Source organism: Macrobrachium nipponense, chromosome 19 (assembly GCF_015104395.2).
Source record: "Macrobrachium nipponense isolate FS-2020 chromosome 19, ASM1510439v2, whole genome shotgun sequence".
NCBI lineage: Eukaryota > Metazoa > Arthropoda > Malacostraca > Decapoda > Palaemonidae > Macrobrachium > Macrobrachium nipponense.
The window spans coordinates 37,457,317-37,481,971 of NC_061088.1; the positions used below are offsets into that span (position 1 = coordinate 37,457,317).

The 24,655-nt window shown below is 36.2% G+C and overlaps 1 protein-coding gene across 2 annotated transcripts in view; it reads left to right on the plus strand.

Annotated features, from left to right (window-relative positions):
• Positions 1-1,939: 1,939 nt before the first annotated feature.
• LOC135216268 (serine/arginine repetitive matrix protein 2-like) overlaps positions 1,940-24,655 on the plus strand; it is a 350,391-nt gene continuing 327,675 nt past the window's right edge. The window contains exon 1 of one of the 2 annotated variants that reach the window (XM_064251443.1): positions 1,940-2,023. The gene's annotated coding sequence lies outside the window, so the exon portion shown is untranslated. Of the gene's footprint in view, positions 2,149-24,655 lie in introns of both variants that reach the window. The other variant, XM_064251436.1, reaches the window with a different exon arrangement.

Here is a 24,655-nt window from a genome sequence, read left to right on the forward strand (position 1 = left end):
TTTATACGAGAAATTAAAATCACAACGAAATTTAGCATGTACGGTTATTCACCTCATTTATTTCAAATTCACTTTTCACACGCACACACACACACACACACACACACACACTCACAAAATGAATAAATAAAAATCTGAGATTTCTGATGATGATGAGCTGAGTTCATCTGAAGTGTAAGTCAAATTGAATGACGCAGCGAAGTTCAAACGTTTCAAATTACCAAAATAGATTTTGTTTCAAAACTTATTTATAATTAATTTGTTTTATTCAGTAAGTAAATAACAAAGGATAAAAGAATTTTCTCATTGGTATGTAGCAGAAATCTTGACCATTCACTATCTATATATTATATATATATATATATCATATATATATACATATATATATACTATTATATATGTATATATATAGATATATAAATGTGTGTGCGTGTGTGTGTAATATGATATAAATATGTAAACAGACAGTGCAAGTCAACTTAAAGGGATTTGATCGCCAAAAGCGGATTTCTTGATGTAAAATGTTGTAGCATCATCTTCATCACCAAATTCATTGCCTCAATGGCCGTGCAACGCACAGGAACTCTGAAATGCCGCGCTACTTGTCTTCCCTTCTACAGCAATTCTCTACTCATCGCCAGACGCTCCAGCCTCCCGCCTCAAGTCTCATCCAAGTAGGCTGGGTCTTCTTACATTTTTTTCAGGTGCCCACTATACCAAACCTTGGGGTTGTGAGGCGGACATGTCCAGGCCATCAGCATCTTTTTAACAGCGTCTCTCTGATAAATGCAACTTCCGTGATTTCTCTTATGGCATCATTTTAACACTGTCCTGCCATCTGACTCCGAATATCCTTAAAGCTTTATTCTGAAAACGACGAATCGTTTAAATATATCAGGTTCCCCTATCACGCCAAGATTTATGTTAGACTTGTGTACAGTAGGTACTACTTTTATGTGTAAATTCAATTATTGCTTTAATGATATTCAAATTGTCCATTGGTTCCATTAAAGACGGCGTATGTTGTTTACCCTGTTATAATTTTTTACCACCAAACGGAAATATTTATTGCGAAAATTATTTCTCTCATGAATTCTCTGACATTGCAATATTTCGTTTTTCCTCATCTTTTCACTGCCCAAAACCAATAGTTCAAAGTGAATAAAGAAAAAATAGGCGAAGAAGGCCCTATTCAACAGATTTATTGCAATTTTTTTTATTACTGCAGATACTGACAGGGCTGGCATTATAATTCCCCTAATTAAACAAGGTCGGTTGAAAACGACGGGAAGAGGGGTTGGGGCGAAGGGGGTGGGGAGGGTGGTTGGTGAGGACGGGAAAATACAAGCGCTTAACCTCGAACGTTGAAAGACTGAACGTCAAGGAAAATGAAGGCAGGAAGGGAAATCCAAAGCTTGGTAGTTAGAGGGAGAGAAACAAACACCGAACAGTTTAGTTTCTTTGAAGTTGTTGTTGTTGGCGGCGTCTGCAAAGATCTGCGCTCAAATGCTGAGTCATGGATGAATCTTCCGCAGCCTTGTCACTCTCATGAAACTTTAACTAAGCTGTATCTGACTGCTAAATACAGACACACACACACACACACACACACACACACACACACACACATATATATATATATATGCATGTATGTATGTATGTATGTATGATGAAGAACGTATATCTACACCACCTTATTACACTATTACCCGAAATCACTTATCTCGAACATCTCTAACAATTTCCAACCTTCATATATCAGACACCACCTCATCACAAAGGACCGCACCATTTTACGTGAAAAAAGAATATAATGATAAAATAAAAAAAAAAAAAACTAGGTGACCCTCAACCCCAGTAACACCTCCCATGACATAACAGTTCCACCCCTCCTCCCAGCCTATTTAAAACCTCCGGAACTGCGATAGGAACCCCCAGTTGTAAACAATAGACGAGTGGAGAACGATGGGACCACGGGCCACCACTACTCCGCTCCCAGTCAGGCGGATCTGCTGATTCTGAGGTCAGAGAGAAAACATACCACTGTTTCGCTGCCAGTCACGCGGACGACTTTAGTAAACCTCCTCATCTGGCTCCTTTGACGCGATCGTTTCGGTTTGTCGCTAGAGTGGTCGTTTTCCAAACCCGGTTTGCAATTCAGTGTTCTTAAATGTCTTCAGACTGAGCGCTCATTTGGTGCTAATACTAGTTTGTCTCATTTACAAGTGCGTTAGTGTCAAGTGTTCGTTAGTGTTTAACCTTATTCTATTCCATGATAGCAATTGGGATTCCGTATTGAGTGTTTATGTCGAGTTTCATATTTTTTGTTTAATAATATGTGCAAATATTGAGCTCTTACTTTGCGCTTAATCTTATTTTGTTGTGTTGCATATGTGCCTCCGTGTCGAGCACCCATTCAACGGACGACCTGCATGTTTGGCGTTTGTGAATGGGTTGAGAACCCATTTTGTGTTTAGCTTTGTGATTGCTGTTGGTATTTGTGTCCATGTCGGGTATTCCTTTTGCGTTTAACTTGTATTTGCCTTTTACCTGTGCTTGTTTGTTATTTGGACACTTTTTGTGTCAAGTGTAGTTGTCCGATGAACTGTGTGCACTTCAAAGCTTGTATTTTGAATATTGCAATTTTCATAACTTGTATTTTTAAAACAAGCTCTTAAAAAACTAAAATTTATCTAGTGTGATAACAAGAGACTGGATGACCACAGCATATTATAAAATGATATTTTTACCTTCTGTCGAAATAATCTGTGACTGCACGAATGTCTAATCTGTGTGTAGGATGGTAACATGTGCATTTGTCAACGACGTTTACGAGGGCACATAAATTATGAAGTTTTAAAAAATGTCCATAAAAGTCTAAAAAAATCATTACTCTACTATTTTTTTTTATTGAATGTGCACAGTACTCCTTTAGCCTGTGATTCTTGGAAGAAAAACGAATAATCACAAAAGTCATCCAAATAAAAGGGAAAAGAAACAGTGAAATTGTTGGCTTAAAGTATTTGAAATATAAGGAATTTTTACACACACACAACACACACACACGCACACACACAGCATGATATATATATATATATACATATATATATATATATATATATATATATATATATATATATATATACAAAGTCCACAATTATGTAAAATGTGTATTAAAAATACATAAAAGACGGGAGCTTTCGTCTACTTGATCAGTAGACCTCATCAGCCGAAGAGTACGGCTGATGAGGTCTACTGATCAAGTAGACGAAAGCTCCGTCTTTTATGTATTTTTTAATACACATTTTACATAATTGTGGACTTTGATTACTTGAAGATTTTCCAGTCACGTTATGGTGATTTTTTTGAGATAAATATATATCTATATGTATATATATCTATATATATATAGATATATATAGATATATATATCTATAGATACATATATATATATATATATATATATATATATATATATATACATGTAGATATATATATCTATATATATATATATATATATATATATATATATATATATATATATATATATATATATACAGGCACGACAATTAGATCGGGAGGGAAGATAGGAACAAAATAATTGTTGTTGACAGCTGAGTCATCAACCTTGCAGGCCGGATATGTATGCAAACCGTGCAGATGTGTATGGACGTGTCAGCGTTACACGCAAAACACGGCGTACAAAATATGACATCATTACAATCATTGTTATGTAGTGCTTGTTATGCTGGGGATTCGTTACGCGTTCGATAAATATCCTTTTGAATTCAACTGTTGGTTTGGTTAACAGAAGCATTAGTTAATGTTAAAATTAACATTCGTACCATAATTCATCAGTGAAGGATCTGCTACTGTAGTTCAGTGGTAAAGCACTTGGCTAGTTTTTGCAAGAATTGTGGTTCGATTCCCGCCCAGCCACCCACCAGTTGGCTCAGCTGTAAATGGTGGGTACTGGTGTCTGCTACGGTCAAGAAGAGGACATGTGAGTATACTCTGTTTTTTTTTCATCTGTCCACCTGTCTGTGGTGTTTGCGTATGGTAACACTGCGTCCCGGGCTTTAAATAGTTACGCTATGTGTAAGTTTTAGGTAAATAAAAGGATATCTGGGTGTACATTTGCAACTGGAAAGTGTTTTAATAATTTACTGTATGCGAATTACACCGTTAATATTCGAAATGGGATATTATTATTATTGTTGAATGTAAGCTGAATGTAACTATCTAAAGCCCGGGACGGTGTTACCATACGCAAACACAACAGGCGGGTGGACAGATGGAAAAAAACAGAGTATAGTAACTTCATCTCCGGAGACTTGCTAAGAACTGAAAGACTCCATCCTTCTGGCGCCACCGTCTATAGCGGTTTTAAAAAATGCTGCATGGGTGATACACGCACATTTATTTACATATTTCTGTGGGGATATATACTATATTCATATATTTATGGGTGCACTTATCACCCATGCGCCTTACCTTTACTGATCCCATGAGGAGAATAACTGCCAATTTCTTGAGAAGCCATGGGACATCTAACTTCATCGCTGAATTATGTACCTAATGGTTAGGTGACTGCGGTTGGTCATAGCTAGGACAAACCTCGTCCAAACAAACACTTGCATAGGGCAGGAAGGTAAAAATTCTATGTTATCTACTTTGTAAGGGCAAAATGTGTATAGAGAAATAATTCCTCAATATAACATTAAAAAAAGAGTATATTTTCCCTGCTTCTATCCAAATCAAAGAAAAACAAGTACTACTCGTTTTCAACCAACATTACATATTTAATTCCATTTGAGATTAATCCCAACTATTCTGTTACCATACGAGTTATCATGACTCACATTTGAATGTCAATGAAAGGTCACATGGAAGAAACTCATGTCTGGCAACGAATGTGTCGCTGAACAGCGTCTCCGTTTCGTCGCTCTTAATGAAATGATCTTGCAACAGACACGAATAAAAGGGATACATTATGTATGAGGAAAGATATGGTCGCGTGACGAAGTCGGAGGGATATCTGCGCCCTACTTAAGGGAGATTAGAATGCTGATAACAGCACGTATGTTTTGGTCCGCCCTCTCTTCTTCCTCTTTCTCTCTCTCCCTGCCTCTCACTTTGCCTCTTCGTCGATGCGGACACTGCATCCTCTCTATATATTGTCGAACAACGTCGTCTGTCTAGACCCACTGTTTCTGATCTGCATTGCAGGACGACCATCTTTTCCAGTTTTTTCTTTGTTGCATATGGATTACACCCGTTGCTGAATAACCACTGGTTCCATGCAACGTAAAAACACCATACAAACAAACAAACATATGGATTACAGAAACCGTGTCTCTGCTCTACAAACATTGCATAACTGCCATCTTAATGGATTCCTTTGCTTTGTCACGCTCTGATATGAGAATCCTAGTCTCTGCTCTACTTTAATGGCGCAACCTATCTACTGCCTCGAATCGTTTCCGCATCATGTTGATTTCAGAATTCTTGTTTCTGCTTTAAGTATTTTGCAGAACCACCACCTTCTTCTTGCAACCTACTGCGGTTCATGTAGGGAAAAGAGTAAGTTTTGAAAAGATGGTAGCTTTGCATTCCAGTTAAATCAGAATCATAAATTTGAGGGAAATGGTCCCTCAGTAGAAGCGGAGTACTATCCGTCCATATAATGAAAAAATCTTAAAAACTGTAGCTTTACACTCCCCGTCCCCCCGACCCCCGCCCCCCAAAAAAGGGTGGGGCGGAGCCGTTGATAAAAGATATTGTATTAGCTTAGTACATGAAAGTTCAGTTAGTACCTGGGAATGATTGTTATTCTGCAGTTCGTAAGCGGAAAGAGTGATATTTGAAAAGATTGTAGCTTGGTAAATCCGAGTAAGCCCAAGCAAGGATGCGAACAAATGGGAGTTCTGTAACCCATGATGAACAGAGACAATATAAAAATAATATGGTGAATTTACATAATCTGTAAGCACTTCACCGGTAGGGAATCCCACTTAAGTGCTTAACAGCTGACGGACCAATCTATTAGCATTTGCGGTTAAAAAGGGGTGAAGGAGAGAGGGTCTTTCCCATTTCAGTGACTACCTAACTAACAAGACCAAGCCATTTTCAAATCGTTGCTGAATATGGAAAGATACGGGTGAAAATGACATCCGGGAGAACTACCGCTCGGTTGGTAGTTTCCAGTAAACATTGAATTGTGAATTCTTACGTTCTGACAAGCAGGACAGGTACAACAACATAGGAAATAACAAGAAAAGGAAATAAAAAGTTCGAGTGTTAGGTCGGGAAAAAAAAAACTGTTGTTAGATAACTTACTTTTTTTATTGTGTATGTAAATTCACCACATTACTTCAATTGTGTCTCTGTTCATCATGGGTTACAGAACTGCCATTTGCTCGCATCCTAGCTTGGGCTTACCCGGATTTGCCGAGCTACAATCTTTTCAAATATTACTCTTTCCTCTTACGAACTGCAGAATAACAATCATTCCCAGGTACTAACTGAACTTTTCATGTACTACACTGATACAATATCTTTTTATCCCCCACCTCCCTTTTTTAGCGTAAAGCTGCAGTTTTTCAGATTTTTTCATTGTATGGACGTGTACTCCGTCTCTGCGGAAGGAACATTTTTATAAAAGTCCTGGTTCTGATTTAACTGAAATTATAAAGGTGTCCCGGGGACTGTGTTTTTGCTCTTGAATGATGGAAAAAGTGCCCTCATTTTAGATCTAACCCGTACGATTTGTGATAAAGCTATTTTTCGATGAATTCTTGCTGCTACCGCACAGTGATCGAAGAGCTGTCGTTTTACTGCAATTATTGACATTATTTTTTCGAATTAACATTGACCGAAAGGCCTTGATTTTCCTTGCATCCCTTTTGCAGTCCAAATATGTATTGTACATCCTGACATTCTTGATACAGGACACATGAAATAGGAACATTGGAACAACCTGGTCACTTTGAAGTTTATTCTCTCTCTCTCTCTCTCTCTCTCTCTCTCTCTCTCTCTCTCTCTCTCTCTCTTAAAAGGAATAATTTTTTTTAAGAAGCCTTGATGTCTCCTTTGCTCTAAACTGAAGCCAGACAACCCTCATTTTTTTTCTGTCGTGTTTCGATGAGAAAAAAAGATAGAATAACGAAATCTTTTCATGTCCACAAAAAAGAAAAGGCTGAAAAAACGTCAACACTAAAGAACGGAATATGAAAAGATGGAAAAGCCATTTTCAAAGAGGGGGCCCCAAAAATAACCAAGTTCCATTAATCACAAGGCAACGGAAAGGTCGTACCATTGTCCCCTCGTACCATGGGTGCGACAAAAGGGGAGAGAGAGAGAGAGAGAGAGAGAGAGAGAGAGAGAGAGAGAGAGAGAGAGAGAGGTGGAGAGGGGTGGCGGACAATTTGCTTAAAATGATTACATGAGGTAGATGGAGGCGGCAAAAACAATTCGCCTAATTTGGAGTCGTTTAGCTTGGTTGTATAGGACAGTTTATGGCTTGAATGAAGATTTATGAGCAGCTTTTACCATTTGGAGAAGAGATTTTTTTTGTTTTGCCATTTGACTAGCTTTTTATATACCTATATACATACATAATATACAATATAATACACACACATATATAATATGTATGTATGTATGTGTTTGTGCGTGTGCGTATGTGTTTTCCTTTATCTGAGTGTTACTCCAATCTACTAATAAATACAAGGTCGTTTTGAGAGGACAGTTTAGGCAAAAGGCATTTCCTTCTAAACATCATTTATATCTCTTCATTGCAAGATTGCGTATGAATAGTGGAAGTCGTTTGTCGTCAGGGCAAAGCCCACACGAAGACCTCCAAAGTTTGTCGCCAAACATGTTCATGGAGCGCCTCTGATCTCACTGCATATTGTATATAATAGCTGATTTGCCGATAAGGCGAAGCATCTTTGATTTTTATTGATATTTAGAAGATGTATACTAGAGATGTATCGGATATCCACATCCGCATTATTTATCAACCCGCATCCGCATCCACATCCACATTGACAATTTCTTAACATCTGCATCCCCATACGCATCCGCATTAGCATTGTGAGCAACATTCGCATCCACATCCGCATCCGCAGTTTGAGAATGCGGATATGAGCATATCACCCCCTACTCAGTGTTTAATAGTTCATACTCTTACATTGTAGTTACTAAATGTAGACTTTTTTTTTTTTTTTTTTTGTGCTAAATTTGGCTTTTGCGTTTTATTATACAGAATACGTGATACACAATTACACATTTCATACAGTATATATTTCATACTTACCTCTGTTATAGCAAGATTTGTTTTAAAGCATATTTGTTTGAGTAATTTCATGTCATTCACGGCAGTTGTAATCATAAAGGCAGGGTATTACATTTTTTAGGAAAGACTCTCTCTCTCTCTCTCTCTCTAATGAAAAGAATGGCTTCAAGTTTTGTTATCCTTATCATGCAATGAGCATGAAATAACCTTGTGCTAAGACAACTAAAAGGTTCGCGTGTCGCTGTTACTGTTTGTAGGTTCATATGAAAGTTTATACGCACTTATGTTTCTACTTTCAATTAGTGCATCAAATATTATATGGTAACACATAATTTTGAATTATTTGGCTGAAATTGTTTTTAATAATTAAATATATCCAAAGTATTTAGATTTACAAAGTATCCACATCCGCATCTGCATCCGCAAGGGTATAGTCATCAAATATCCGCATCTGCATCCGCAAATTTAAAAGATTGATATCCGCATCGCTGCCCGCAAATGTAAAAAAAATTGATTTCCGCATCCGCAAATCCGATTTTCATTTTTCTGATACACCTCTAGTATATGCTAAATCGTTTAAGATAGTCACTTATCTCTTGAATGATCTATTCCTTCAGGCGACTTTGTAACACCCAGCGACCGACTATAGCTATTTTCCAGAATTCGTCAAAAGCTACTATCTGCTATTTTTTGCATTCTACGTACTTCTCCTGGGTGGCCGTGTTACCTCCGTCAGGATACCACTTCTCACATTTATTCTGTAACAATCGTTTCGGTGGCTGACAGGTTTGTTTTCTTCCACCGCCAAGTTACGGACTCTTCTCTCTTATCACCTGTTTCCCCTCGCTCTATAATCTTATTTCTTCCAAGATACAAGTTATCCTTGCCTTTATTCGAGTCATCAGGCCCGGGCTAGCGAAGGGTATGAAGTTGCTCGTCTAACTGCCCTTTAGTTACAAAGGAAAGCTGATTTGATCGATCAAATATCCATTCACTTCCAGATTGAGGTGTGTTCTCTGCCTTCCTCTGTATTTCTCGAAGTGTTCGGGCTCTGTCTTTAAAAATGCGGTTTATTCACTGCTTACGAAGGAGAGTTCTCTCATGCGAATTTTTCTCACTGTGAGTTCGGTGAAGGACTTTGTTGTCTCGGTGTCTTTAACATAAAAATGGGAATACTTCCATCTTTTTCATGTATGGTCATGGCCAACCTCTTCAGCCACTAGAAATAAATAATTGTGCAGGAGGAAGGGACTTTATCAAAGCTACGGAAAGGTACGAAACATACCTACGGTCGGGACTATCTATCGCGACCCTCTTATACATTACAGTCATTTCTGACGGTTTGGATACAATGGTACCCGAATCAAACAAAACCGCGTTGATAATAATAATAATAATAATAATAATAATAATAATAATAATAATAATAATAATAATAATAATAATGAAAAAGGAATCTAGAAAAACTAGAGGCTGAAGTAGCTCCAGGTCTCATGCAGAAGAGTGTGATCCTAGAAACGGCACACATAGTAAGAAAAGTGATGGACTCCTAAGGAGGCAGGATGCAACCCGGAACCCCACACTATAAATACCACCCAGTCGAATTGGAGGACTGTGATAGAGCAAAAAAAAAAAAAAAAAAAAAAAAATAATAATAATAATAATAATAATAACAAAGGTGAAGAAATCGACAATGGTGCAGCTGTAAATATTTTAGAAATATATCACCGAGAGCTGTAGAGAACCTGCTCGGTTCTCCTTAATCTGAGGGATTGAGAAGGAGAACCGAACAGGTTCTCGAAAGCTCTCGTCGGTGTATATATATATATATATATATATGTGTGTGTGTGTGTGTGTGTGTGTTGTATATATATATATATATATATATATATATATATATATATATATATATATATATATATATTTCTAACATATATTTTAACACCTATACAATTGTGGATTTCTTGACCATTTTAGTGACTGATGCTCTTATGAGATTTTTATGAATAACAATAATGATAATAATACTTCTAGAATCTATAGACATTTTTTCCTTACATAACATTCAATAACAAGATTTTGAGATCATACTTTTATTACTGAAATGAAGCTCACAATTCTCGCAAACAGATAATATAGCACAGGATAAGTCAAGATCCAATATAACTGATACAAACATGCACAGACAAATCATGAGCTTAGGTCCCAGTTCCTTATTTCTTATGAGCAGCAAATAATGGTATTAAGAAAATCGTATGAATTATTTCCTCCTAAAACGAACGCACACATATATACATTCTTTCGCTTTCACTCATACTCACAAACAGACACATACCATTATATACACCACCACACACACACACCACACACATATATAAAAATTATATAATATATATAATATATATTATAATTTTATTATAATATATTATATAAGTATATTAATAACCTATATATTTATTCATATATATATATATTATTATATTTATACACACATATATATAGTTATATTATGTATTATTTTATACTATATATATATATACATATATATATATATACATATATATATATATATATATATATATATATATATATATATATATATATATATATATATATGTGTGTGTGTGTGTGTGTATATCCTTAAATCCACGGTAGAAAGGTGAGTGAAAAACTGGGGATTTCAAACAGGTACTTTCATAGTATATTCTACATTTTCAAGTTTATACTGATTATAATAGATGATGTTGTTTAAAATTAAGCCAGCCTTGTGCTGGCACGGGCTCTTGCTCCTTGAGCAGCCCATTACTGGATCATCTGTAAAAATACAAAAAACAGTGCATTTGGCGGTTAATATAATGGAAGCTGACAGACCTTTATATACAAAAACAGAAAGAGGGACCTTAAAGTTTGTTAATCTTGTCAGTGATCTTTAAGCGAAAGAGACAAGGAGAGAGGATTAAGGGACAATCCAGGATGGAGATTTAAATTCCTTGTTGATGTGGCTTCAATAAAATGGATTCCAACAGATTCCTTTTGCGGTGATCCTGGATCCTGCAGATTATCGAGGAATTATCTCCGTTAATAGTATGGCCTGTCTTAAGCCAGGCTTAAGCCAGGCCATGCTATTAACTGGGATAATTCCTCGATTATCTGCAGGATCAAGGATCACCGCAAAAGGAATCTGTTGGAATCCATTTTTATTGAAGCCACATCAACAAGGAATTTAAATCTCCATCCTGGATTGTCCCTTAATTCTCTCTCCTTGTCTCTTTTGCTTAAAGAACACGCTACCCAGATTAACAAACTGTAACCCCGCCCCCGCTTGTCTGTTTTTGTACAAAAGTAATTGTTCCAATTACTTGGAGGAGGAGGAGGAGGAGGAGGAGGAGGAGGAGGAGGAGGAGGAGGAGGAGGAGGAGGAGGAGGAGGAGGAGGAGGAGGAGGCCCAGAAAGTGCTGGAGTGACGGTAGAGGTTTGGGAAAGGAGGGGCCTAAATATCAAGATAGCACGTGAGTATGCAAGATAGAGGTTGATGCTGCAGTGTCTGTAGGAGATTCAACGCGCTTCTTATCGGCTTTGTTTAGGTGTGAGAGATGGCTAACATTGAGGAAGGTTTTGCACGCGGAGATCATCCATTATTCAGCATTTATACTATGGATGAGGCACTTGACTGTTAGAGTTCATTTACCTCTGAAGCCATTCCTTACTAGTGAAAACGAGTTTATGTTGAAAAAAACATACACACACACACACACACACACACACACACATATATATATATCTATGTATATATATATATATATATAATATATATATATATATATATATATATATATATGCCAAATTCATGGTATAAATGCTGAGTAATGGATACTATCCATGTACAAAAAAATTCCACAATACTAGCCATCTCACACGCCCAAAGTTGATAAGTAGAGCGTTGAACCTCACACACACACACACACACACACACACACACACACACACACACATATATATATATATATATATATATATATATATATATATATATGTGTGTGTGTGTGTGTGTGTGTGTGTGTGTGTGTGTATATATAATATATATATATATATATATATATATATATATATATATATATATATATATATATATAGTATATATATATATAGAGAGAGAGAGAGAGAGAGAGAGAGAGAGAGAGAGAGAGAGAGAGAGACTATCCTTCAACTGGATAGAGGTATCGTCAGATGGCAATTTCAAAAGCAGTGCCATCGAGTGTTTTCTGTGTGATCGAATGACTGCGACAACGGCAACAAGGCTTTTCTTTTCCTTCCTGTGAGATCTGACGGAGGAGGAAATCTATTACTTATGTCTGACGGCGTCCTGAAAAAGGAAGTCGGAAGAAAAATGCAGGTATGGGACATAACTTTTGCCCATATTGTAATATAAAGTAGACATGAACGGAATTTGTTTTCCATAAAACCTATATTTTTCATTTGAATTAAAGTATACTCTTATTCTAACATAAATCGTGGTTTATAAGATGTAATAAAGAGTCTGTACAAAATAAACTTCAATATAACAAAAACTACAAGCCCCATGTATCGTTTGTGAACTAATGCACACTTTCAGCACAAAATAGGAAGTTCAAGGAGAGAGAGAGAGAGAGAGAGAGAGAGAGAGAAAGATATTCATATTTTTTCAGTTTTTACCATTTCAACTTATGTGCTTTTTGTTCTGTGTATGATTTCTTTTTTAAACGTTAATGACCGTTTGCGTTTTTCCACACGTCTTTTTTCATGTAAAGAATGATAGAAAAATACAACGAATGCTTCAAGAGAAATTAAAATTCCCAATGTTTTATGGCTATTTTGCAAAAGTCAGCAATTAAATGATAGTTTTAAGTTTTCAGTAGTCTGCTCAACTTCCATCTTCATCCTAAAATATTCATGATGGAAGATTTGTTTTTTAATAATGATGATAATAATAATAATAATAATAATAATAATAATAATAATAATAATAATAATAATAATAATAATAACTAAGAAATACTCATTGTAGCATGAGTCTTGAAACGGAGAAACAAATCTACATTTATGTCAATGTACATACTATATTGAATGATAAATCTGAACAGAAAGCTTTCGGGAAACTGTACGAACAGTTTCCCGAAAACTTTCTGTTCAGATTTATCTTTCAATATATGGACAGTGACATAACTGTGGATTTATTTCGTCAGTAATAATAATAATAAGAATAAAAATGGATTTAATGGTAGTCGTAGCAGTATTTAAAAGCGTCTATGTATGTACACCATACATCTCGTAACCTGTGAAACCTGATAGATGGTATGAAGCTTCAATTTAATGGAGAAGCAAACAAAAATTTTGAAAAGATGACAGAACCAAAGGTAAGGAAACATTCATCAATCATATGATTCCTTCACTTGTATTGAGAAAAGAATTTGTCTGGGGAAATATCTCTACAACAGCGATACATAGGCACCTGAAAACCAAAAGAGCAGAAAACAAACACAAAATGCGCCAAAGAAACGAGTTTTCTGTACAGTGCATAATGCTGAATGAAATTTTCAGTCGCGGTCCATGAAGGAACTTTCAGCCTCGGCCCGGTGGTGGCCTGCGTGCGGTGCCAGACGCACGGTCATGGCTATCTTTAACCTTAAATAGAATAAAAACTACTGAAGCTAGAGGGCTGCAATTTGGTATGCTTGATGATTAGAGGGTGGATGGTCAAAATACCATTTTGCAGCTCTCGAGCCTGAGTAGTTTTTAAGATCAGAGGGCGGGCAGAAAAAAGTGCGAGAGGACAGACACACAGCCATCTCAATAGCTTTCTTTTACAGAAAACTAAAAACCAGTGGCAATCCATAGGTACACAGGAGGGAGCAAACAACGAAGTCAAACATAGGAAGCGAAACATCAAACAAACAGCGACGAACTTCACAAACAGTGGAAACAAACCCCTATCAAGCAGGCGGAGAGAAATCCGATAAGCCTTTGCAGTAAACAAATTACACTTCATGTTCATGTGAGCGTGGATGTTCGTGTGTATGTAGGCGTACATGCGTGCGTAAGTATGTACGCATTTACAACCGGTGCGTGACTGTGAGGGGAGGAGCCCATCCTCTCGCGAGGGTGTTTTTCGGGAGGACCGGAAAGGGACCCTAAAAAATACAGTACAATATATGTTATTGTAGATTCTTTTTCTTTTTTTTCTTTTTATTACGGATTTAAACATGGATGGTGGTCGTAAATCTTTCCACTTTAATAAAACAATAGCAATAACAACCCTATGTATATAGTACATACACAAACATACATACATACATAAATGCATATATATGTATATAAATTGATAATATATATATATATATATATATATATATATATATATATATATATATATATATTATATGTAGTATAGTGTGTGTTTTCATCAGTCTTCCGTATATGCTGAAACAAATAACAGTAATTCAATTTACACCATTATGAATATTTATACTACATACTTACGGTATGCGACTATGCATATCCTTCACCTACACACACACACACACACACACACACACACACACACACACACACACACACACATATATATATATATATATATATATATATATATGTGTGTGTGTGTGTGTGTGTGTGTATGTAATATACTATATGTGTGTGCGTTTGTATAGCTGATAGCAGTGGTAATTCAATATACGATCTAAATACGCATATTATTAACGTTACATATTTACGCCATATAAATATATTTATCCCTCACCCACACCCATCTATATATATATATATAATATATAATATAATAATTATTATATTATATATAAAATTTACCTTTTCACATACCAAAGTATACTCGCAAGGAATTATAAGTAACGGCTATGCTATAGTCGTAAATCTTATAGCACTTTCACATGCATACTCGGTAGCATAAGGTGGGTGAGTTATTTACCTTATATACATCTTCACAGAGTAGTTATTATCCAATATGACAGACAAAATTTCGGAACGTGGATAACCATCCATTATAACCAATCAATGACAAACCTTCTCGTGGCCATCAACCCTTGTGAGGATCGTATTGTTGTTCGCAATCTTTTGAATGCATTTTGTTTTTATTTTATTTGCCAAATTATGTATATATCTTGCTGCTTTTGGAAAAGGGTGGCAGTGAGATGCTTCCCTAGCTTGGTTCCAGTAATTGCTGTCAGTATTCTGAACGATCTTATTACTGACGTGTGACTGCATCCAAGTATCACCATTGCATCTTAGAGCTATCAGAAAGTGTACTTTCATAATTATTATTGTTAATTGATGCATCGTATTCTTAACATACATATTAACAGTGCGCTATTAGTTAGAGAACAGTTCTATGTGATCAAGTTTAGGACATCTCAAGGTGCTAAGAAATAGGGATCCATTGTTAAACTATCAACATCAGCCATTAGCTCAGTATCCGCCTTTGAAGTGAAACTTGTCTATAAAATTCTATGACGGCAATCTCAGGAACAAAGGATTTCGAAAGTATCCTAACGCCGAATGCTGTTAACGAAATAGACGCCAGCAGTCTTTGAATGAACAATGGCACTAAAGTCTTCGAAGGCGCAGCAAAGTCGTAAACTTGAAAATAACGAAAGACTAGTTTTGCAGGTACTTTCTACGTGCTGGTATCGTCTTGAATGCACACTACCAGCCTTGAATCACTACTCTTGTTATCAGCATATAATTAATGACTGATTTTTCCTCCAGAGAAGTTATACAGTCAACATTTGAGGACACGGAGTTACCGAAGGAATAACATTCCAGTTGCATTTCAGTATCCCTTTCATATTTATGATTATGCAGTTAGCTCTTGATAGCAAATTGTTCCACTTTTCCATGACTATATCATTGTCAGTCGTGACTACGAACATAATACTGCATAACTCGCCCAACCTCTGACACATCATCTTGTTGCCCACCAGTCATTAAACGCTCTTGTGCGAGTTCATACCCGATATCTGCTGACATCAACACGACTGCATTACAGTGCTATCAGTGATTAAATTTTCTCGTGCGAGCAACTGATAACCGATGAGAGATACCGTTAGTTTGACAGTTCAGCTGTTTGCTATAATCGCGAAGACTGTCTCACTGTTAATACAAGACTCACACTTGGTGTTATTAGCATAAGAGATAATCACCATTGACTCGTTTCTTTAAGGTTGCTCTAGCATCATGATGTTATCATCTGTCTGCTGGAAATGAATACAATCTATAAAAGATAATGAAGGTCGATGCTCTAGAATGATCTCAGTATGATGATGCGATCATCTAGGAAGACACAAAAATGAACAGGAGAAAACGTTGCTGTCAGCCCTCAAGAGTCTGGCCTTCCGCAAAAGATTGTGACAGGATCAGAGCTAAAATTCGAGGTCAAATTTCCTTAGAAATAATATCAATCCATTTGACCTCTTTCCCCCAAGACGCCACGTGACCAACCCCCAAAGGTGTCAGAGGGAAACATTCAGAATCCCTGACATGCAAACTGTAATCCTTCAAGTAAAGACTTCGAGAATGATACGAACTGGAATGCGTGAGGTGAGACGAATGAGGGGAAATGATCTTATCGAGAGAGACGGAGTCATATGAAATTGGGTGGACATACAGTCCATCTGAAGAAACGGGTATATTCAGAAAAAAATTCTTCCTTTCACTACTACCATTGCTAATCCAAAAATCACAGTGATACTTTCACGAGACTAAAAAAGACATAGACGCAAATATATGTATACACACACACACACACACACACACACACACACACACACACATATATATATATATTATATATATATATATATATATATATATATATCCATATAATGCGTGTGCGTGTGTGTGTGATACGCACATATTAATATCACAAAATTCAATCTGTAATTTAGAGTAATTTATCCACAATATGGCATCAACACCTTTCCGAGACCATTATCTAAGATCAAGCCAAAAGGATTTTATCTTTTACAGCCCCGAACTGTCACTGAGGGAAATGACCCAGGGTCACGAGACACAGCGCTCGCCTGACACAATGACGCGCAAACTCTGAGGGCGAAGCCCCTGTTATTATGCATACCATTATACGTCAAGCGTAAAGCTGCGTGCGCAGTTTGCGTTGCAATACACAGACACAAGAAATAGAAGATTGATAAAAATAAAGATTAAAATAATAAAATTGCAAATGGAATTACTATAATAAAGTTCAAGAGACAAAATAACGCTGGTTGATAAAAGAGTGGGCTAATGTCGAGAGCAATTTCGATTCCGACGACAGGGGCCAAGATGAAATATGATTGTGAAATGGAGAGGGAAATAAACTGAACACTGACCCAGCCCAAAGTCATATTATGACTATTATATTCTTTAGAAACACGAGATTTACTACTCCACGAAGCATTATTTTTTTTATATTACCACAACCAAAGAATACACGCACTCACTCAGAAAAAATGGATTCTAGCTTGTCCGAGTTCATAGTTGTATAGGAAGTTATTATAAAGAAAATCAATAAAATTTCTGAAATCACAAATGAATGGACATTTACTCGTTCCAAAATTGACAAGATGGACAGTGAAGAGAAAGAAGAGAAATTAAACAAGATAAATGAAGAGAAATAAAGGAATGCGATTACGTGAATCTCAGAAATAAACGAGTAAATACGAGCAAAACTAAAAGTAAATATATAGGATAAAGAAGAAGAAGAAGAAGAAGAAGAAGAAGAGAGAGAGAGAGTGAGAGAGAGAGAGAGAGAGAGAGGCCCTGGACCTTGCAAACGGCATGTCGGTGATCTCCTTCACGGTATTAGAGATAATTTGACAATCCCTAACTTCGAGAATTAAAACATAAGAATGTTTATAGTTACGCTAGATTCAAAAGGATGTCGTGCGAGAAAATAAATGTCATCAGACAGGCGCCGAAAAAAATGGATGACGTGTCTGCACGACCCGGATGTGCATGTTTGCGCATGTACGTGTTAATGATGAAATACATAGCCATTTATCTTCAATATTAAACAGTTCCCCTTGATAAGGGGTGGCTATCGGGAATAAATAAGGCAATCTTCAGGGCCACACTCGTACTTTAATTCAGCTCAGACGTGGATGAACCCTTATGCAAAAAACTTCCCAGACACTTATCACTTATTAAATCTACACAGGAGGCCCACCAGCACACGTCGAGTAGCACGTATCAGTTGCAGAAATCGCTTTTTTTTTTTTTTTTTTTTTTTTTTTTTTTTTGAAGCCTTCTCTCGCTTCTTGAATATTGGAGCCCTTTTTTCCCACACCAACTACTTAGCCATGTCTTGCTCTTATCCTTTCCTAATATAATCACTTGCGAATTTTCACCAACTTATCATCCTTTAAGGTGACTGTTATGCCACTTCTACCTATCTCCTACTTGTCACCCTTGCAATTCTTTTCATGTTATGTCCTACGTAAACAATTCATCTCTGCAACTTTCACGTTTCGTCTTTCATTCATGCTTAGCGTTCTTTCTTCACTTTCATAAAGCAGGGAGAGAGAGAGAGAGAGAGAGAGAGAGAGAGAGAGAGAGAGAGAGAGAGAGAGAGAGTCTTATGAATGATTCTTGTTGTGGCCCTCATGTTTTAATGGTAAACACTTTTCCGGAGCAGTAAACACAGACCTAGTTTTAAGGCCACCCCTCTCTCCCTCCAATTAGCTGCGACCCACAACAGTTGTCTGATAACTAGAAACTTATTCACAGCTTGGGACAACAGAGGCACTGTATTTTTAAAGAATGCACCCATTGTACCTTCTCGTTTGGTTCAAGAGAGAGAGAGAGAGAGAGAGAGAGAGAGAGAGAGAGAGAGAGAGAGAGAGAGAGAGAGAGAATGTGTTATATATATATATATTATATATAATTATATATATATATATATATATATATATATATATATATATATATATATATATATATATATATATGTGGATACAGGGATACAGTGCCCTATGTAGTACACACTTAATGAAGTATTGAAGAAGAGGTAAATGCTGCTAGAGAGAGAGAGAGAGAGAGAGAGAGAGAGGAGAGAGAGACGAGGAGAGAGAGAGAGAGAGAGACACTTATGCAAGAATGCAGGGCAAGGACTGTAAATGCAGAGAATTCAAGAAAGCGGCCAGTGAGAAGGAGAAGGAGAGAAGAGGAAGACTGGATAAATGCAGAGAGAGGATCCAGGGAAAGGAAGGTCAGCGAGTGATGTGTCATTAGGTGGGCCTCGCCAGGTAGAGGTCACGAGGGGAGGGAATTCGGGGTCTATCATACATGGTCGACCCAGGCGTGGTGGTATGTGAGGGAGGGGCGGGTGGAGGGGAGGAGGAAGGGATTCACAACACATGGCATCACTTATTTATCTTTTTTTCTTTATTTCTCGAACCGGAAGCCCGGGGACTAGCTGTTGTGAAGGACGGCCGAGAGGGAAATCCACTCCTGGTATGAATGGAATGTAAAATGCAAAAAATGTAATTACTGCACACTTTCATCCTCTCGTCAGCAAATGACACTTGATTGTCGTCGTACGACGACAACGACTACATTATGTTTGTGACCTTTCTGCTTTCATTTCTCTTCTTTCTCCGAAGCCTTTGTGTAACGGAATGTTGCATCATAATTTCTATATGCTGTGTTCTTCTTCTTATTGTTATGTATATTTGACAATACCGATGACGGCTTGTTCCTTCTTACAGTACGAAAGCGTACTCTGATCGTCACACAGATACATAGGCACACACACACACAAATATATATATATATATATATATATATATATATATATATATATATATATATATATATAATCATCATCATCATCATCAGCCGTTTCTAGTCCACTGCAGGACAAAGGCCTCTGACATATCCTTCCACTCCCTTTATAGTCTTTCTATGCCTTTCTATACCCGCAAATGTTCTTAGCTCGTCAATCCATCGTCTTCTCTTTCTTCCCCTGCTTCGTTTGCAATCTCTATAGGGACCCATTCTGTTATTCTTTTCGCCCATCTATTATCTGACATTCTTATTATATTATGTCCTGTCCACGCCCATTTATTTTTCTTAGTGGTTGTTAAAATATCCTCTACTTTAGTTTGCTCTCGTTTCCATGTTGCTCTTTTTCTGTCTCTTAGTGTTATTCCCATCATTATTCTTTCCATAGTTCTTTGAGTTGTAACTAGCTTATGTTCTAAAGCTTTAGTAAGGCTCTAAGTTTCTGATACATAAGTTAATACTGGTAGGACCATCTGATAAAAAATGTTTCTTTTTAGAGAAAGTGGCATTTTACTTTTCATAATCTCATTTTGTTTACTAAAAGCTCTCCATCCCATACTTATTCTTCTTTTAATTTCGGTTTCATGTCCTGGGGAAACACTTATTTGTTGTCTCTGCATTTTCATTGAACATTTCAGTCCTACATTTCTGCTTTCTCTATTCAAATCTGCTATCGTCTTTTGTAATTCCTCCCCTTATTCACTCAGTAGAACTATGTCATCTTCAAATCTTGAGTTGTTAAGGCATTTCCCATTAATATTAATTCCTACATTTTCCCAATCTAAATGCTTAAAAACTTCTTCCAGGCACGCTGTGAATAATTTAAGAGAGATGGGGTCTCCCTGTCTAACTCCTTTCTCAATCGGAAATTTCTTACCGTCTTTATGTAGTTCAAGTGTTCTAACACGACTCATCTGTTCCTTGCTTTCGAAGAGCTTTCATTACTGCTCAAGTTTTGACAGAATCAAAAGCTTCAAAGCTTCCTCATAGTCTACAAATGCCATACATAGTGGTTTGTCATATCAAGGAAATGCCACAGAAGAAACTGAAAAACGAGAACTGCCGAGATATTTCGGTCTTAACGACCCTTTACTATAGGCGAGACTGATCAGAACAATGGGAAACACAGTACAGGTAAGCATAAACAAACGGACATTAAAGGATTAACAAATTGACCAATTCACTATAGTACATGTATATATATACATACTTACATATATACATACATACATACATACATACATATATATATACATATACATATATACATATATATATATAAAGACAAGCCGTTTCTCTCTCTCTCTCCCTCTCTTTCTCCTTTATGCAACTGAAGAGTTAATGTTGAGTATGAATATGTCTGTGTATGTATGTATATATATACATATACATATACATATATATATATATATATATATATATATATACACACACTTTTAAGTTTGTGTGCGTACATTCGTCTACTCATCCTACCACCGGTTGTAAATTGGTCCTATTTGCAACGTTTCAAGAGAAATGGTTTGCGATCAAGTGCGCCGAGGGCAAAGTCAGTGTCCAGAACAGCAGTTAGTATAATGTGACCTTAGCCATAACTTTTGATCATACAAGATGGAGACTTAATCTTTGGTACGAATAGTCCACTAATGATGCTGATATGCAGAGATAAACAAGGTCAGGGTTACACCCGAGAGTCAAAGGTCAAAGAAGACGGTAACTTTTGGCTATAACAATTATTCTAAACGAGATGACAACTTCATATTAGGCTTCATAATCTACTCATAAAGCCGATATGCAAACTGAGGTCATAGTCATATCTTGAGTTTGTAGGTCACTATATTTGAACGATATGAAACAAGGTATTTCAATTTGGAATGCACTAATCTACTTATGAAGCAAATTGCAGTCAAGGTGACAACCAGAGATCAAAGTCAATTAAGAATTTAACTGTGACACCAGATAATGTAAAATAAATTCAATCGATTAATCTTTGAAAATAACATTTGAAAATTATAAGCGATACAGACGTCATGTTTGAGATACATAATCCTTTACAAAATATGGATGTGAAGAGGTCAAAATCAAGGAGAAAGTTATACTTAAGTGTCAAAGGTCAAAGACTAATTAAATCTCAGCCATGACTTTTGGGCCATAAAAGACAATGAAGTTGAAGTGAGGATGAAACAGAACTAAACCTCGCCACAGCTTTTGATCTATACAAGATAGAGACTTCATTTTTGGCACACACAATCCAATAATGAAAACGAAGTACGCATACTCAAGATGAATTTCGCAGGTCAAAGGTCAAATATCTAACCATGGCCATAATTGTTCTTTTAACTCTCTGAAATAGACGCTGCATATGTGACACACATACACACACACATTATATATATATATATATATATATATATATATATATATATATATATATATATATATATATATATATATATATATATATATATATACACAACCAAAAGAAACTGAAGAATACATCTCAGGAATTTACAGTGTTTTATGATGACGTTTCAAGCCTAACCATCATTATTGAGCTGTAAAAATATACACATAAATCAAGATATTACAAAAGAATCTAACTGAAAATAATGTATACTAAAAAGCTACTAAATATCACAATATATAAAATACCAGGAGAAAGGTAATGCCACCGAGCAGAGGCAAAGAGGACAAGAGTCAGGATGTACAGTTAAGAGTCCTGGCTTGACTTGCAAAGAGAATAGTTCGGTTAAGACTTTTTCATTTTTCTCCCTGATACTCTTCTCCTTTCCACCTGTTCTGATGGCCATACTTCTCTTCTGGCATTTCTTATATAATATTTTCTAACTCTTTTGAGAGTATTGTTTTTAGTCCGATTCTTGTGTAATATCTTGATGATTGTGTATATTTTCACAGCTTTTATATATAGTGAGGCTAGGCCTGGAAAAGTCAGCAATAACGCAATGTAAATGCTTAAGATGTCTTCCTTGAATTCTTTTTAGCTGAGTTTTGGCTGCTGATTGCCACCACCTATTCATATATCTATCTATCAATCTATCTATCCATCTATATATATATATATATATATATATATATATATATATATTATATATATATATAGATATTATTTTTTTTAATTCGTCACAGAAGTCATTGATAATTGCCGTCAGTGATTTGAGTCCATCACTGACAATCATTTAGTCAGTTATAAATCCCCTTCGGTACTATTTCCTAGGTAGAGCAAACTGGATTTTAAATGACAATTGTAGTTTTGTTTGCATAAAAAAAAAATTGCAGTTATGTGATCAAACTCATAACATTTTGTATATATATACATATACTATATTTATCTGTATACTATATATATATATATATATATATATATATATATATATATATATATATATATATATATATATATATATATATATTATAAAAGATGATGGCGAGATGAGAAAAGAAATGAGACAGAATAGCTGAGGCAAGGAAGGTAAACGGGATATGTGCAAAAGATAGGGAAGAACTTTTGTAGTCTATGGAAGCCAAGGTTGGAACATACGAAGGAATGATTGATAGTGAGGGAAATGTTGGGATACAGACAATGCAAAAAGATTAGTATGGGGGTGAAAGGATGCATCAGGTTCTGAGATGGTTCATTCATGTAGAAAGAATAGAGCATTACAGGTTGGTGAAAAAGTGTACGATTCGGAAGTGCTGCAGGAAAGAAAAGCACAAGTTCTAGAGAGCGTTAGATAGACGGGAATACTGAAGTTTTAGAAAAGAAGGGTCTGAAAATCCAAGGAATGAGACAGTGCATGCGAGACAGAAGGGTGCATTGTGCGTGCGTGTTTTGGTAAGGGGTGAGGGCGGGAGAGGAGGTTAGGTTCGTCATTGACAAGTCTTCCATGTAGGTGCAAGAAGCAGGTTATCTTTTTGAAGAGTTTTGTATGGGGATCCCTTACACGATTTAGTAGGTAGAGTATGAAAATGGCAGTGAACATTGCCTATGTTTTTTTTTCGGGAACCGCTCTGTTAGGGTTTAATGTTGAAATACACAGACATACACATACACTCACACACTCATAGTATATACACATTCATTTATATATATATATACATATACTATTATATATATATATATATATATATATATATATATATATATATAGGCCGCCGACACAATCTTTAGGCATATTTTAATACTTCATACGAATTATATCTAAACTTCAAGGTACCGGCTGGTCAAAAGTGACCCCAGTAACTTGTCTAAGTTACTGAGTTGAATAAGGTAGCTACCGTGCATAAGGAAAAAACTAAATTTAATTTTTTAGAATGTTATTGTCTGCTCGATAAAGATTTGTAGCCTTATTTCAATGCAGGTAACATTTACAGTTAAATGAGGGGTTTGTGGGACCCTGTTACCAGAAAACTGAAAATTTATTGTAGAGCAGGTCACGGACAGAAGTAACATACTCGCTCAAAGTTGCTAAGCTTTGAGAGGAATTTATTTCTTAATGTTATTCATAATAT